This window comes from Delphinapterus leucas, chromosome 2 (assembly GCF_059928025.1).
Source record: "Delphinapterus leucas isolate spDelLeu-1000000601 "Yukka" chromosome 2, BTC_Dleu_Yukka2, whole genome shotgun sequence".
NCBI lineage: Eukaryota > Metazoa > Chordata > Mammalia > Artiodactyla > Monodontidae > Delphinapterus > Delphinapterus leucas.
The window spans coordinates 102,827,977-102,842,657 of record NC_143130.1 but is presented as its reverse complement, the minus strand read 5'-3'; the positions used below and the strand labels follow the sequence as shown (position 1 = coordinate 102,842,657).

General features: G+C 37.3%; 1 long non-coding RNA gene across 3 annotated transcripts in view; it reads left to right on the top strand.

The window, feature by feature from the left end:
* LOC111181776 (uncharacterized) overlaps nucleotides 1–14,681 on the top strand; it is a 146,287-nt gene that overhangs the window by 110,474 nt on the left and 21,132 nt on the right. The window contains exon 4 of one of the 3 annotated variants that reach the window (XR_004024072.2): nucleotides 6,908–14,681. This exon is cut by the window's right edge and continues 21,132 nt beyond it. The exons of the other annotated variants lie outside the window; for them this stretch is intronic. This is a non-coding gene — a long non-coding RNA (uncharacterized LOC111181776). The remainder of the gene's footprint in view (nucleotides 1–6,907) is intronic. 3 annotated transcript variants of the gene reach the window in all.

Here is a 14,681-nt window from a genome sequence, read left to right as displayed (position 1 = left end):
GCAGAAAGTTCATGTTAAACTTGCAGCTGATATGAAAATATTTATATTGTAAACTATAAATATTAGGCAAATGGCTTATTAAATGCATAGGTCTTTGATTCCTGATCCACAAGAGATAATGATAATACTAACCATAACCATAATAATAACCGAAACTAACATTATTTACTATATGTAGGCATTGTATTATGTGCATTGCATTCACTGTCTCATTTATTCCTCACAACATTCAGAGGCTGTCTTTTGTTATTACCTCTATTTTACAGTTGAATAAATTGAGGCTTACAGAAGTTAAATACCCAGGCTTTCTGAACTGGGTGAAAATTTGGGCTCTACCAAATTTCAGAAACATTCTGGGATAACAAATTGAATTATCCTGCTCTTCTGTGATTATTGGCTCTTAGCAGTGCCACAACTTTAGGAATCAATATAGTGCATGAGTTCTATAAATATGCCTCTTAATAAGTTAATAAAACAGAGATATTCTCATTGCCTCCCCATCAAAGTTTCAGGGAAAAAATGAGAATATTAAATGCAGTAGGGTAGAAAAGATGTGCTCCATTTGCTCTGCAATGATAATCTTTTACAAAAGAGGATTTTTATTAATTCTTTGCCTTCTGGGGATATTATAATTTTCTAGAATATAGGAACTGCCTTAAGCACAGTAATTTGCTGAGCTAGACTGAATCTCAAACTGTTTCAAATGAGCTGATAAACAACTGCATAATTAGCCATTATTAGATCAAGTCTGTATGTTACTGATATCCAGATGAACAAACCAATGGATAGGCAAATTGTAGATATAGTTTTAAAAACTAATAGCCTGTGGTATATTTTTACATGCTTTGTAACTTGTCCTTTAAAGAATTAAAAACCACATTTCATTTGCCTCTTTTTAAAAAAAGAAATTTAGATTATTCTATCAAATAAATCCTTAGAGACTTAATCATTAAACACGTACTTCCACGTATGAATAATGAAGGATTTGTGTGTTGAATGCAGCTCATGCTTTAAAAATGAATAGGTGGTGGGATTTTTCTTTTCAATTAAAACTTGCCTCAAATCTATTGCTTGCATGGGTAATGCTCTTTCATCCCCCTTTTGAGTTCTGGTTCAATTTCAGAGTACAAAATACATTTGGCCCTGATTATGAAAATAACAGGTTTTGCATGCTCAAACCAGAAAAGGAAAATACAGTTTTTATGATTAAACACACACACCTTATTCACATGGCTAACAACCAGTCCAAAATGTATCCATGTTACAGTTAAGCCTCTCTTTCCTCTCATTTTTCATTTTTCGAGAACTTGAAACTGGATCATAAAATGTTGCTCTGGGCTGGAATTCGTCATGCAGGGTTACAGCCTAGGAGTAAGTAAGGCTTTTTTTTTTTTTTTTTTTTCCCAATATTAAAATCAGCTCAGCAGTTTTGAGGCTCAAATAAAGAGAAAATGCAGAAAGCAAAACTTTCTAAGCTGGTTTAATTAGACATAATTGTAGTTTATGTTGTGAACTCAGGGGACACAAAGCAAAACAGGTAAATGTGTTAAATCACCTTCGAACAGAAAGAACTGCAGCAGCAACTCTCCTGAAGACCTCTAAAACTAGAGAGTTGCTATTTTGTCTTAAATGGTTTAGGTGTCTTCCTGTTTGGGGGGCAGAACAGAATTTCTTGAGGTTCTTTGCAGATCAATGATTCTGTGATTATTTCTATCAGTATTTCATATGCCAGTAATAAACTGTAAGCTGCCAGTTTGAAACTGCAACAGGCATAAGGCCATGTGTGAGCCTAGTTGGAGAATGGATTTGTTGTTAAATTTTAAAAAAGCATTTTGACCTTTGAGGATTTTAACAGCCTCCAAAATTTCTATGCCTTTCTTATGCTTCCTGTTATCAGTGATCCTCAATTTTATGCCAACAAATAGCCTTAGGTAAAATTTTATTGTTGTTGGGTTCAAGTTCTGTTCTTATTACAATGATTATTTATCCATAGTCTGATATATATATATATGATATATATATATAATATATATATATCATATATATATATTTTAGTTTCAGCCTTGGATCCCTATTAATGTTCTTATATTTACATTTCTTCAACTAGTCCTTTCATTTTGTAAATTGGCATGTATTTTATTTGTGTATTTACATGGTTCTAGAAATAGAACATTTATATCCTTAAAGTCATAAGGCCACCTGAACTACAAATCCAATGAGGAGTGCCACTTTCTCTTTCTAAAGGTGTGTCAGCTGAACTCAAGTCACAATGAGAAAATAAGACTTTTGGTTCATAAAGTATCAGCATAATTGCTTTGGTGTTTTCAAAGGCATTAGAAAAGTTTTCAACTATTTTAGAATGTTCTGACTTTGTCAGGAACATTTTGCTATTGAGTATTTGATAGGAAATCTTGCCTGTATATTTTATAACTTTTTGTACTTAACTCATAAAAATGACATGAATAGTCTCCTAAGTCCGAGATACCTCATTAGGATTTTATTAATGAGCCTTTTAAAGACACTCTCTCCCTAAAAAGGAAATTATATTTTGTTCAGAATAAATGGAGCTACACACTTATAGATCTGAGTTGATTTAAGGCTCTAAAGCAAAGAAAATTAAGCAGATTTCAAATTTGGAGTAATATACTATCACAGCCCCAGAATAAGAATATTACATCTAATTTGATTATACTATCACAACATGTAATGCTACACATATTTCCAGGGTGAAGTAAATATTATTCCAGAAATCTGGTTCATTACTGGGCTGCAGTGTAATGCATAACTAAAATAGGTTAGGGGAAAAGTTTCACTAAAATTTATTTTAATTCCTTGCTTTTCCTGCATATTTCATCACTGACATTATTGTATTAAAACAAACCACAGTATTGCTATTAATGAGAGACACAAAACAGCCTGTCTGACATTGGATTCCTATACAAACTTTGAGGTCAAAAACTATTTTTTGCAAATGTATTAACTTTAATGGATATTGAATACTTGAGCTAGGCTTTTGATCTGAAAGGATTCTGAAAAGCCTTTATGATGGGTAATATGTGTATTGTTACATTAAAACACTCAGGAAACCAACTGAAAATATTGGGTTGGCCAAAAAATTGGTTCGGGTTTTTCCGTAACATCTTATGGAAAAACCCAAACAAACTTTTTGGCCAACCCAAATACAACTGACAGTGCTATAATCAAAGAAGGAGAAAAGATCCCTAACCATTTAAGTAATTTATTTCCTTAAAAATGTGGACAGAAAACATTGCAAAATAAACTCTCAAAAGTTAACAGACCACGATCATAACTGTCATTTATTTCTGACTTGTATGAGGAAATAAGTAAAAATTACATGCAAAAGAAAATGTGAACCTAAACTCTGATGAGCAAGTTTCACAGTAGATAATTTTCCAACTTTTGGGTTTCTGCCATCAAAATAGAGTTAATTAGAATCAGAGGCCATCGATCACCAAGAAAAATCAATGGACAGCTTCCAGAGAGAGACAGAGAACACATACGGCTATAGACATCTGGTCTAGAAACAATGGAATGTGTGCAAGATGTTTGCACCAGCAAATAAGGGCTATTAAAGGGTGGATGTGATTTTTGTTTTAATTAGTTTACTAAAATCAGTAGTAGGGATAATTATTATTTAAATTTAAGCTTTGCTACCATTATACTAACTTCACTAGTTCTATTAAAATATTTCTGTTGAAGCATGGAGGTTCCTCAAAAAATTAAACATACAATTACCATTGATCCAGCAATTCCACTTCTGGGTATACACACTAAAGAATGGAAAGCAGAGACTCAAACAGCTATTTGTACACCAATGTTCATTGCAGCATTATGCACAATAACCAAAGGTGAAAACAACTCAAATATTCATCAGTGGATGAATGAATAAACAGAATGTGATATATACATACAATTAAATATTATTTAGCCTTGAAAAGGAATGAAATTCTGATACATGCTACGGTATGGATAAAACTTGAAGATATTATGCTAAGTGAAATAAGCCACACACAAAAGGAGAGAAATTGTATAATTTCACTTATAAGAGGTACCTAGAATGGTTAAATTCAGAGAGACAGAAGGTAGGGTAGTGGTTACCAGGGAGCTGGAGGGAGGGAGGAATGGGGAATTATTGTTTAATGAAATCAGAATTTCAGTTTGGGTTGATGAAAAAGTTTTGAAGATGGATAGTGGTGATGATTGCCCAGCAATAGGAAAGCACTTAATGCCACTGAACTATACATTTAAAAATGGTAAAATGGTAAATTTTATTTTACCACAATAAAAAATAAGAAAAAAATATTCACTAACAACAAAAGATCAGATAGAGAAATTAAAGAAACAATCCCATTTGCCATCACATCAAAAAGAATAAAATACTTAGGAATAAACCTACCTAAGGAGGCAAAAGACCTGTAGTCTGAAAACTATAAGATGCTGATGAAAGAAATCAAAGATGACACAAACAGATGGAAAGATGTACCATGTTCTTGGACTGGAAGAATCAATACTGTCAAAGTGACTATACAACCCAAGGCAATCTACAGATTCAGTGCAATCCCTGTCAAATTACCAATGGCATTTTTCACAGAACTAGAACAAAAAATTTCAAATTGATATGGAAACACAGAAGACCCCAAATAGCTAAAGCAATCCTGAGAAAGAGAAATGGAGCTGGAGGAATTGGGGTCCCTGACTTCAGACTATACTACAAAGCTACAGTCATCAAAACAGTATGGTACTGGCCAAAGACAGATTTATAGATCAATGGAACAGGATAGAAAGTCCACAAATAAACCCATGCACTTATGGTCAATTAATTTATGACAATGGAGGCAAGAATATACAATGTAGGAAAGACAGTCTCTTCAATAAGTGGTGCTGGGAAAACTGGACAGCTACATGAAAAAGAATGAAACTAGAACATTCTCTAACACCATACACAAAAATAAACTCAAAATGGGTTAAAGACCTAAATGTAAGACTGGATACTATAAACTCTTAGAGGAAAACATAGGCAGAACACTCTGACATAAATCTCAGCAATATCTTTTTTTGATTCATCTCCTAGAGTAATAAAAATAAAAACACAAATAAACAAATGGGACCTAATTAAACTCAAAAGCTTTTGCACAGCAAAGGAAACCATAAACAAAATGAAAAGACAACCCACAGAATGGGAGAAAATGTTTGCAAATGATGCGACCGACAGGGGTTAATCTCCAAAATTTAAACAGCTCATGCAGCTCAACATAAAAGAAACAAGCACGCAACCAGAAAATGGGCAGAAGATCTAAATAGATATTTCTACAAAGAAGACATACAGATCTTCTGTATGAATTGTCTATTTAGATCTTCCAAGAGGCACATGAAAAGATACTCAGCATTGCTAATTATTAGGGAAATGCAAATCAAAACTACAATGAGATATCACCTCACACCAGTCAGAATGGCCATCATCAAAAAGTCTATAAACAATAAATGCTGGAGAGGATGTGGAGAAAAGGGAACACTCCTACACTGTTGGTGGGAATGTAAATTGGTACAGCCACTGGAAAACAGTATTCAGGTTCCTTAAAAAACTAAAAATAGAGCCACCACATGATCCAGCAATCCCACTCCTGGGCATATATCTGGAGAAAACCATAGTTCGAAGGATACATGCACCTCAATGTTCATTGCAGCACTGTTTCCAATAGCCAAGACATGGAAGCAACCTAAATGTCCATCAACAGATGAATGGATAAAGAAGATGTGGTACATATATACAATGGAATATTACTCAGCCATTAACAAGAATGAAATAATGCCATTTGCAGCAACATGGATGGACCTGGAGATTTTCATACTAAGTGAAGTAAGACAGAGAAAGATATCATACGATATCACTAATATGCAGAATATAAAAATGATACAAATGAACTTATTTACAAATCAGAAGCAGACTCACAGACTTGGAAAACAAACTTATAGTTGCCAAAGGGGAAAGGTGTGGGGGAGGGATAAATTGGGAGTTTGGGGTTGTCATATACACACTACTATATTTAAAATAGACAACCAACAAAGACCCACTGTTTAGCACAGGGAACTCTGCTCAATATTCTGTAATAACCTAAATGGGAAAAGAATTTGAAAAAGAATACATTTATATGTATAACTGAATCACTTTGCTGTATACCTGAAACTAACAGAACATTGTTAATCAACTATACTCCAATATAAAATAAAAATTTAAAAATTCACATTGAATAACAAAAATTATGTCATATTCAAGCATCTTACACAGTGCGGTAGACCCCTGACATTTACAAAGATATTTGGGGACCTTTGTGAATCCCCAATTTTATATATTATGGGAATGTTTGTTCTGACTTTATTCTGACTTCTGGCTTTCTCCCTAGTTACTTTTGCATTGATAGTTCTTTCTGGTACATAGCCTCCTAACACCGAGGAAACAAATTCAACTTTCATTGACCTTTCTTCCCCATGGTGTGCAACTATTGCATTGGTTGGGAGATGAAATGGTTTCTCCCTAAAATAATTTTCTTTTGTTCTTTGTAGAAGGTTTTGTGAATTTTTTCATATTACACATCTGATCCAGAAACATTATTTCCCCAAATTACTTTGCTTCCTTTTTATTTCTGTCAACAGCCTTAGCAGTTAGTCTTCTTTTTTGAGTCATTTTCTTCATAAATCTTCATGACAGTTACTGTTGAAAATAAGTAAAACACAAAGCTGAACAGTAATGAGGTGCTAGATGGTGAGATGAATACTGGACAATCAGGTAGGTCCATTCACTGGTTAAGTGATGCATCTTAAAAGTATCTGTGGGATGAGGGGAAGATGGCGGAAGAGTAAGATGTGGAGATAACCTTCCTCCCCACAGATACACCAGAAATACATCTACATGTGGAACAACTCCTACGGAACACCTACTGAACGCTGGCAGAAGACCTCAGACCTCCCAAAAGGCAAGAAACTCCCCACGTACCTGGGTAGGGCAAAAGAAAAAAGAATAAACAGAGACAAAAGAATAGGGATGGGACCTGCACCAGTGGGAGGGAGCTGTGAAGGAGGAAAGGTTTCCACACACTAGGAAGCCCCTTCGCCGGAGACTGCGGGTGGCGGAGGGGGGAGAGCTTCGTATCCGCGGAGGAGAGCACAGCAACGGGTGCGGATGGCAAAGCGGGGAGATTCCCACACAGAGGATCGGTGCCCAGCCCGAGAGGCTTGTCTGCTCACCCGCCGGGGTGGGCGGGGCTGCGAGCTGAGGCTCGGCTTTGGTCGGAGCGCAGGGAGAGGACTGGGGTTGGCGGCGTGAACAAAGCCTGAAGGGGTTAGAGCACCACGGCTAGCCGGGAGGGAATCCGGGTAAAAGTCTGGACCTGCTGAAGAGGCAAGAGACTTTTTCTTCCCTCTTTGTTTCCTGGTGCGCGAGGAGAGGGGATTAAGAGCGCTGCTTAAAGGAGCTCCAGAGATGGGCGTGAGCCGCAGCTAAAACGCAGACCCCAGAGACGGGCATGAGACGCTAAGGCTGCTGCTGCCGCCACCAAGAAGCCTGTGTGCGAGCACAGGTCACTATCCACACCCCCCTTCCGGGGAGCCTGTGCAGCCCACCACTGCCAGGTTCCCGGGATCCAGGGACAACTTCCCCGGGAGAATGCATGGTGAGCCTCAGGCTGGTGCAACGTCACGCTGGCCTCTGCCGCCGCAGGCTCGCCCCACTCCGTGCCCCTCCCTCCCCCTGGCCTGAATGACCCAGAGCCCCCGAGTCAGCTGTTCCTTTAACCCCGTCCTGTCTGAGCGAGAAACAGACACCCTCCGGAGACCTACATGCAGAGGCGGGGCCAAATCCAAAGCCGAGCCCCTGGGAGCTGTGAGAACAAAGAAGAGAAAGGGAAGTCTCTCCCAGCAACCTCAGAAGCAGCGGATTAAAGCTCCACAATCAACTTGATGTACCTGCATCTGTGGAATACATGAATAGACAACGAATCATCCCAAATTGAGGAGGTGGACTTTGAGAGCAAGATTTATGATTTTTTCCCCTTTTCCTCTTTTTGTGAGTGTGTATATGCTTCTGTGTGAGATTTTGTCTGTACAGCTTTGCTTCCACCGTTTGTCCTAAGATTCTATCCGTCCGTTTTCTTTTTTTAATTTTCTTCTTTAAAAATATTTTAAATTTAATAACTATTATATTTTATTTTACTTTATCTTCTTTCTTTCTTTCTTATTTCCTTCCTTCCCTCCCTCCTTCCTTCCTTCCACAATCTCTCCCTCCCTCCCTCCTTTCTTTCCTACTTTCATTCTTTTCTTCTTTCTTTCTTCCTTCCTTCTTTCCTTCCTCCCTTCCTATCTTTCTTTCTTTCTTCCTACTTCTACTAATTCTTTCTCTCTACTTTTTCTCCCTTTTCTCCTAAGCCGTGTGGATGAAAGGCTCTTGGTGCTGCAGCCAGATGTCAGTGCTGTGCCTCTGAGGTGGGAGAGCCAACTTCAGGACACTAGTCAACGAGAGACCTCCCAGCTCCACATAATATCAAACAGCAAAAATCTCCCAGAAATCTCCATCTCAATGCCAGCACCCAGCTTCACTCAACGACCAGCAAGCTACAGTGCTGGACATCCTATGCCAAACAACTAGCAAGACAGGAACACAACCCCACCCATTAGCAGAGAGGCTGCCTAAAATCATAATAAGTCCGCAGACACCCCAAAACACATCACCAGACGTGGACCTGTCCACCAGAGAGACATCCACCAGAACACAGGCACTAGTGCCCTCTACCAGGAAGCCTACACAACCCACTGAACCAAACTTAGCCACTGGAGACAGACACCAAAAACAACGGGAACTACGAACCTGCAGCCTGCAAAAAGGAGACCCCAAACACAGTAAGATAAGCAAAATGAGAAGACAGAAAAACACACTGCAGATGAAGGAGCAAGATAAAAACCCACCAGACCTAACAAATGATGAGGAAATAGGCAGTCTACCTGAAAAAGAATTCAGAATAATGATGGTAAAGATGATCCAAAATCGTGGAAATAGAATAGACAAAATGCAAGAAACATTTAACAAGGACCTAAAAGAACGAAAGATGAAACAAGCAATGATGAACAACACAATAAATGAAATGAAAAATACTCTAGATGGGATCAATAGCAGAATAACTGAGGCAGAAGAACGGATAAGTGACCTGGAAGATAAAATAGTGGAAATAACTGCTGCAGAGCAGAATAAAGAAAAAAGAATGAAAAGAACTGAGGATAGTCTCAGAGACTTCTGGGACAACATTAAAAGCACCAACATTCGAATTATAGGGGTTCCAGAAGAAGAGAAAAAGAAAGGGACTGAGAAAATATTTGAAGAGATTATAGTTGAAAACTTCCCTAATATGGGAAAGGAAATAGTTAATCAAATCCAGGAAGCACAGAGAGTCCCATACAGGATAAATCCAAGGAGAAATACTTCAAGACACATATTAATCAAACTGTCAAAAATTAAATACAAAGAAAGCATATTAAAAGCAGCAAGGGAAAAAACAACAAATAACACACAAGGGAATCCCCATAAGGTTAACAGCTGATCTCTCAGCAGAAACTCTGCAAGCCAGAAGGGAGTGGCAGGACATATGTAAACTGATGAAGGAGAAAAACCTGCAACCAAGATTACTCTACCCAGCAAGGATCTCATTCAGATTTGATGGAGAAATTAAAACCTTTACAGACAAGCAAAAGCTGAGAGAGTTCAGCACCACCAAACCAGCTTTACAACAAATGCTAAAGGAACTTCTCTAGGCAAGAAACACAAGAGAAGGAAAAGACCTACAATAACAAACCCAAAACAATTTAGAAAATGGGAATAGGAAGATACATATCGATAATTACCTTAAATGTAAATGAACTAAATGCTCCCACCAAAAGACACAGATTGGCTGAATGGATACAAAAACAAGACCCATATATATGCTGTCTACAAGAGACCCACTTCAGACCTAGAGACACATACAGACTGAAAGTAAGGGGATGGAAAAAGAAAGTTGGAGTAGCAATTCTCATATCAGACAAAATAGACTTTAAAATAAAGACTATTAGAAGAGACAAAGGACACTACATAATGATCAAGGGATCGATCCAAGAAGAAGACATAACAATTGTAAATATATATGCACCCAACATAGGAGCACCTCAATACGTAAGGCAAATACTAACAGCCATAAAAGGGGAAATCCACAGTCACACATTCATAGTAGGGGACTTTAACACCCCACTTTCACCAATGGACAGATCATCCAAAATGAAAATAAATAAGGAAACACAAGCTTTAAATGATACATTAAACAAGATGGACTTAATTGATATTGATAGGACACTCCATCCAAAAACAACAGAATACACATTTTTCTCAAGCGCTCATGGAACATTCTCCAGCATAGATTATATCTTGGGTCACAAATCAAGCCTTGGTAAATTTAAGAAAATTGAAATTGTATCAAGTATCTTTTCCGACCACAACGCTAAGAAACTAGATATCAATTACAGGAAAAGATCTGTAAAAAATACAAACACATGGAGGCTAAACAATACACTACTTAATAACGAAATGATTACTGAAGAAATCAAAGAGGAAATTAAAAAATATCTAGAAACAAATGAAAATGGAGACACGATGACCCAAAACCTATGGGATGCAGCAAAAGCAGTTCTAAGAGAGAAGTTTATAGCAATACAAGCCCACCTTAAGAAACAGGAAACATCTCGAATAAACAACCTAACCTTGCACCTAGTGCAATTAGAGAAAGAAGAACAAAAAAAACCCCAAAGTTAGCAGAAGTAAAGAAATCATAAAAATGAGATCAGAAATAAATGAAAAAGAAATGAAGGAAATGATAGCAAAGATCAATAAAACTAAAAGGTGGTTCTTTGAGAACATAAACAAAATAGATAAGCCATTAGCCAGACTCATCAAGAAAAAAAGGGAGAAGACTCAAATCAATAGAATTAGAAATGAAAAAGGAGAAGTAACAACTGACACTGCAGAAATACAAAAGATCATGAGAGATTACTACAATCAACTCTATGCCAATAAAATGGACAACCTGGAAGAAACGGACAAATTCTTAGAAATGCACAACCTGCCAAGACTGAATCGGGAAGAAATAGAAAATATGAACAGACCAATCACAAGCACTGAAATTTAAACTGTGATTTAAAATCTTCCAACAAACAAAAGCCCAGGACCAGATGGCTTCACAGGCGAATTCTATCAAACATTTAGAGAAGAACTAACACCTATCCTTCTCAGACTCTTCCACAACACAGCAGAGGGAGGAACACTCCCAAATTCATTCTATGAGGCCACCATCACCTTGATACCAAAACCAGACAAGGATGTCACAAAGAAAGAAAACTACAGGCCAATATCACTGACGAACATAGATGCAAAAGTCCTCAACAAAATACTAGCAAACAGAATCCAACAGCACATTAAACGGATCATACACCATGATCAAGTGGGGTTTATTCCAGGAATGCAAGGATTCTTCAATATACGCAAATCAATCAATGTGATACACCATAATAACTAATTGAAGGAGAAAAACCATATGATCATCTCAATAGATGCAGAGAAAGCTTTTGACAAAATTCAACACCCATTTATGATAAAAACCCTGCAGAAAGTAGGCATAGAGGGAACTTTCCTCAACATAATAAAGGCCATATATGACAAACCCACAGCCAACGTCATCCTCAATGGTGAAAAACTGAAAGCATTTCCACAAAGATCAGGAACAAGACAAGGTTGCCCACTGTCACCACTCTTATTCAACATAATTGTGGAAGTTTAAGCCACAGCAATCAGAGAAGAAAAGGAAATAAAAGGAATCCAAATCGGAAAAGAAGAAGTAAAGTTGTCACTGTTTGCAGATGACATGATACTATACATAGAGAATCCTAAAGATGCTACCAGAAAACTACTAGAGCTAATCAATGAATTCGGTAAAGTTGCAGGATACAAAATTAATGCACAGAAATCTATGGCATTCCTAAACACTAATGATGAAAAATCTGAAAGTGCAATCAAGAAAACACTCCCATTTACCATTGCAACAAAAAGAATAAAACATCTAGGAATAAACCTACCTCAGGAGACAAAAGACCTGTATGCAGAAAATTATAAGACACTGATGAAAGAAATTAAAGATGATACAAATAGATGGAGAGATATACCATGTTCTTGGATTGGAAGAATCAACATTGTGAAAATGACTCTACAACCCAAAGCAATCTACAGATTCAATGCAATCCCTCTCAAACTACCACTGGCATTTTTCACAGAAGTAGAACAAAAAATTTCACAATTTGTATGGAAACACAAAAGACCCCGAATAGCCAAAGCAATCTTGAGAACGAAAAACAGAGCTGGATGAATCAGGCTCCCTGACTTCACACTATACTACAAAGCTACAGTAATCAAGACAGTATGGTACTGGCACAAAAACAGATAGCTAGATCAATGGAACAGGATAGAAAGCCCAGAGATAAACCCACACACATATGGTCACCTTATGTTTGATAAAGGAGGCAGGAATGTACAGTAGAGAAAGGACAGCCTCTTCAATAAGTGGTGCTGGGAAAACTGGACAGGTACATATAAAAGTATGAGATTAGATGACTCCCTAACACCATACACAAAAATTAGCTCATAATGGATTAAAGACCTAACTTTAAGGCCAGAAACTATCAAAATGATAGTTTATGTCATAGGCAGAACACTCTATGACATAAATCACAGCAAGATCCTTTTTGACCCACCTCCTAGAAAAATGGAAATAAAATAATGGAATAAAATAAAATAATGGAATAAAATAATGGAATAAAAATGGAAATAAAATGGAAACAAAAATAAACAAATGGAACATAATGAAACTTAAAAGCTTTAGCACAGCAAAGGAAACCGTAAACAAGACCAAAAGACAACCCTCAGAATGGGAGAAAATATTTGCAAATTAAGCAACTGACAAAGGATTAATTTCCAAAATTTACAAGCAGCTCATGCAGCTCAATAACAAAAAAACAGACAACCCAATCCAAAAATGGGCAGAAGACCTAAATAGACATTTCTCCAAAGAAGATATACAGACTGCCAACAAACACATGAAAGAATGCTCAACATCATTAATCATTAGAGAAATGCAAATCAAAACTACAATGAGATATCATCTCACACCAGTCAGAATGGCCATCATCAAAAAATCTAGAAACAATAAATGCTGGAGATTTTGTGGAGAAAAGGGAACACTCTTGCACTGCTGGTGGGAATGTGAATTGGTACAGCCACTATGGAGAACAGTATGGAGGTTCCTTAAAAAACTACAAATAGAACTACCATATGACCCAGCAATCCCACTACTGGGCATATACCCTGAGAAAACCATAATTCAAAAAGAGTCATGTACCAAAATGTTCATTGCAGCTCTATTTACAATAGCCTGGAGATGGAAACAACCTAAGTGCCCATCATCGGATGAATGGATAAAGAAGATGTGGTACATATATACAATGGAATATTACTCAGCCATAAAAAGAAACAAAATTGAGCTATTTGTAATGAGGTGGATAGACCTACAGTCTGTCATACAGAGTGAAGTGAGTCAGAAAGAGAAAGACAAATACCGTATGCTAACACATATATATGGAATTTAAGAAAAAAAAATGTCATGAAGAACCTAGGGGTAAGACAGGAATAAAGACACAGACCTACTAGAGAACGGACTTGAGGATATTGGGGAGGGGGAAGGGTGAGCAGGATGAGCTGTGACAAAGTGAGAGAGAGGCATGGACATATATACACTGCCAACCGTAAGGTAGATAGCGAGTGGGAAGCAGCCGCATAGCACAGGGAGATCAGCTCGGTGCTTTGTGACCGCCTGGAGGGGTGGGATAGGGAGGGTGGGAGGGAGGGAGACGCAAGAGGGAAGAGATATGGGAACATATGTATATGTATAACTGATTCACTTTGTTAAAAAGCAGAAACTAACACACCATTGTAAAGCAATTATACCCCAATAAAGATGTTTTAAAAAAAAAAAAAGTATCTGTGATTCCAGTCCTTGCATCAAAAAAACTAGAAATCATTACTAAAATGGGTTCATATTTGCAAAGTCCTAAGAACAATGTCTCCTGTGTAGTAAACATTATATAATTTTTAAATTAGAAAAATACAGATTATAGGTCTTTGACATGTCAAAATCAACATATAAAGATAATTCGAGTTGAAAAATACCAAAGCTCAGTCTATTGCAGGACAGGCAAGGGGGAGCCACATCACTAAGAGCAGGTTAGAAGGTCTTCTTGACCAGAAATTCAAGCGCTAGAGGTAGTACAAAAGGAGGAAGTACAACACAAAGGGCAAGACTCTGAGGTCAGGTTTCTGACTGACCCATGAGGTAGATTAACTCTTCCTATGATTAATATCTTTCAGGTTCCATGGTACCCATACTGAGAAACCTGGTTTCAAACAAGTCTGGTTGAGTTAGTTGTATAATATTCTAGGGGGTGTTGCTAGATTCATTCAGTAGATGCCTTAAGCATATGTACATGCTTGAAATTCAGTGGATTTCTTATAACAGAGGTTATCTGAGAACAGTAAAAATCATTAA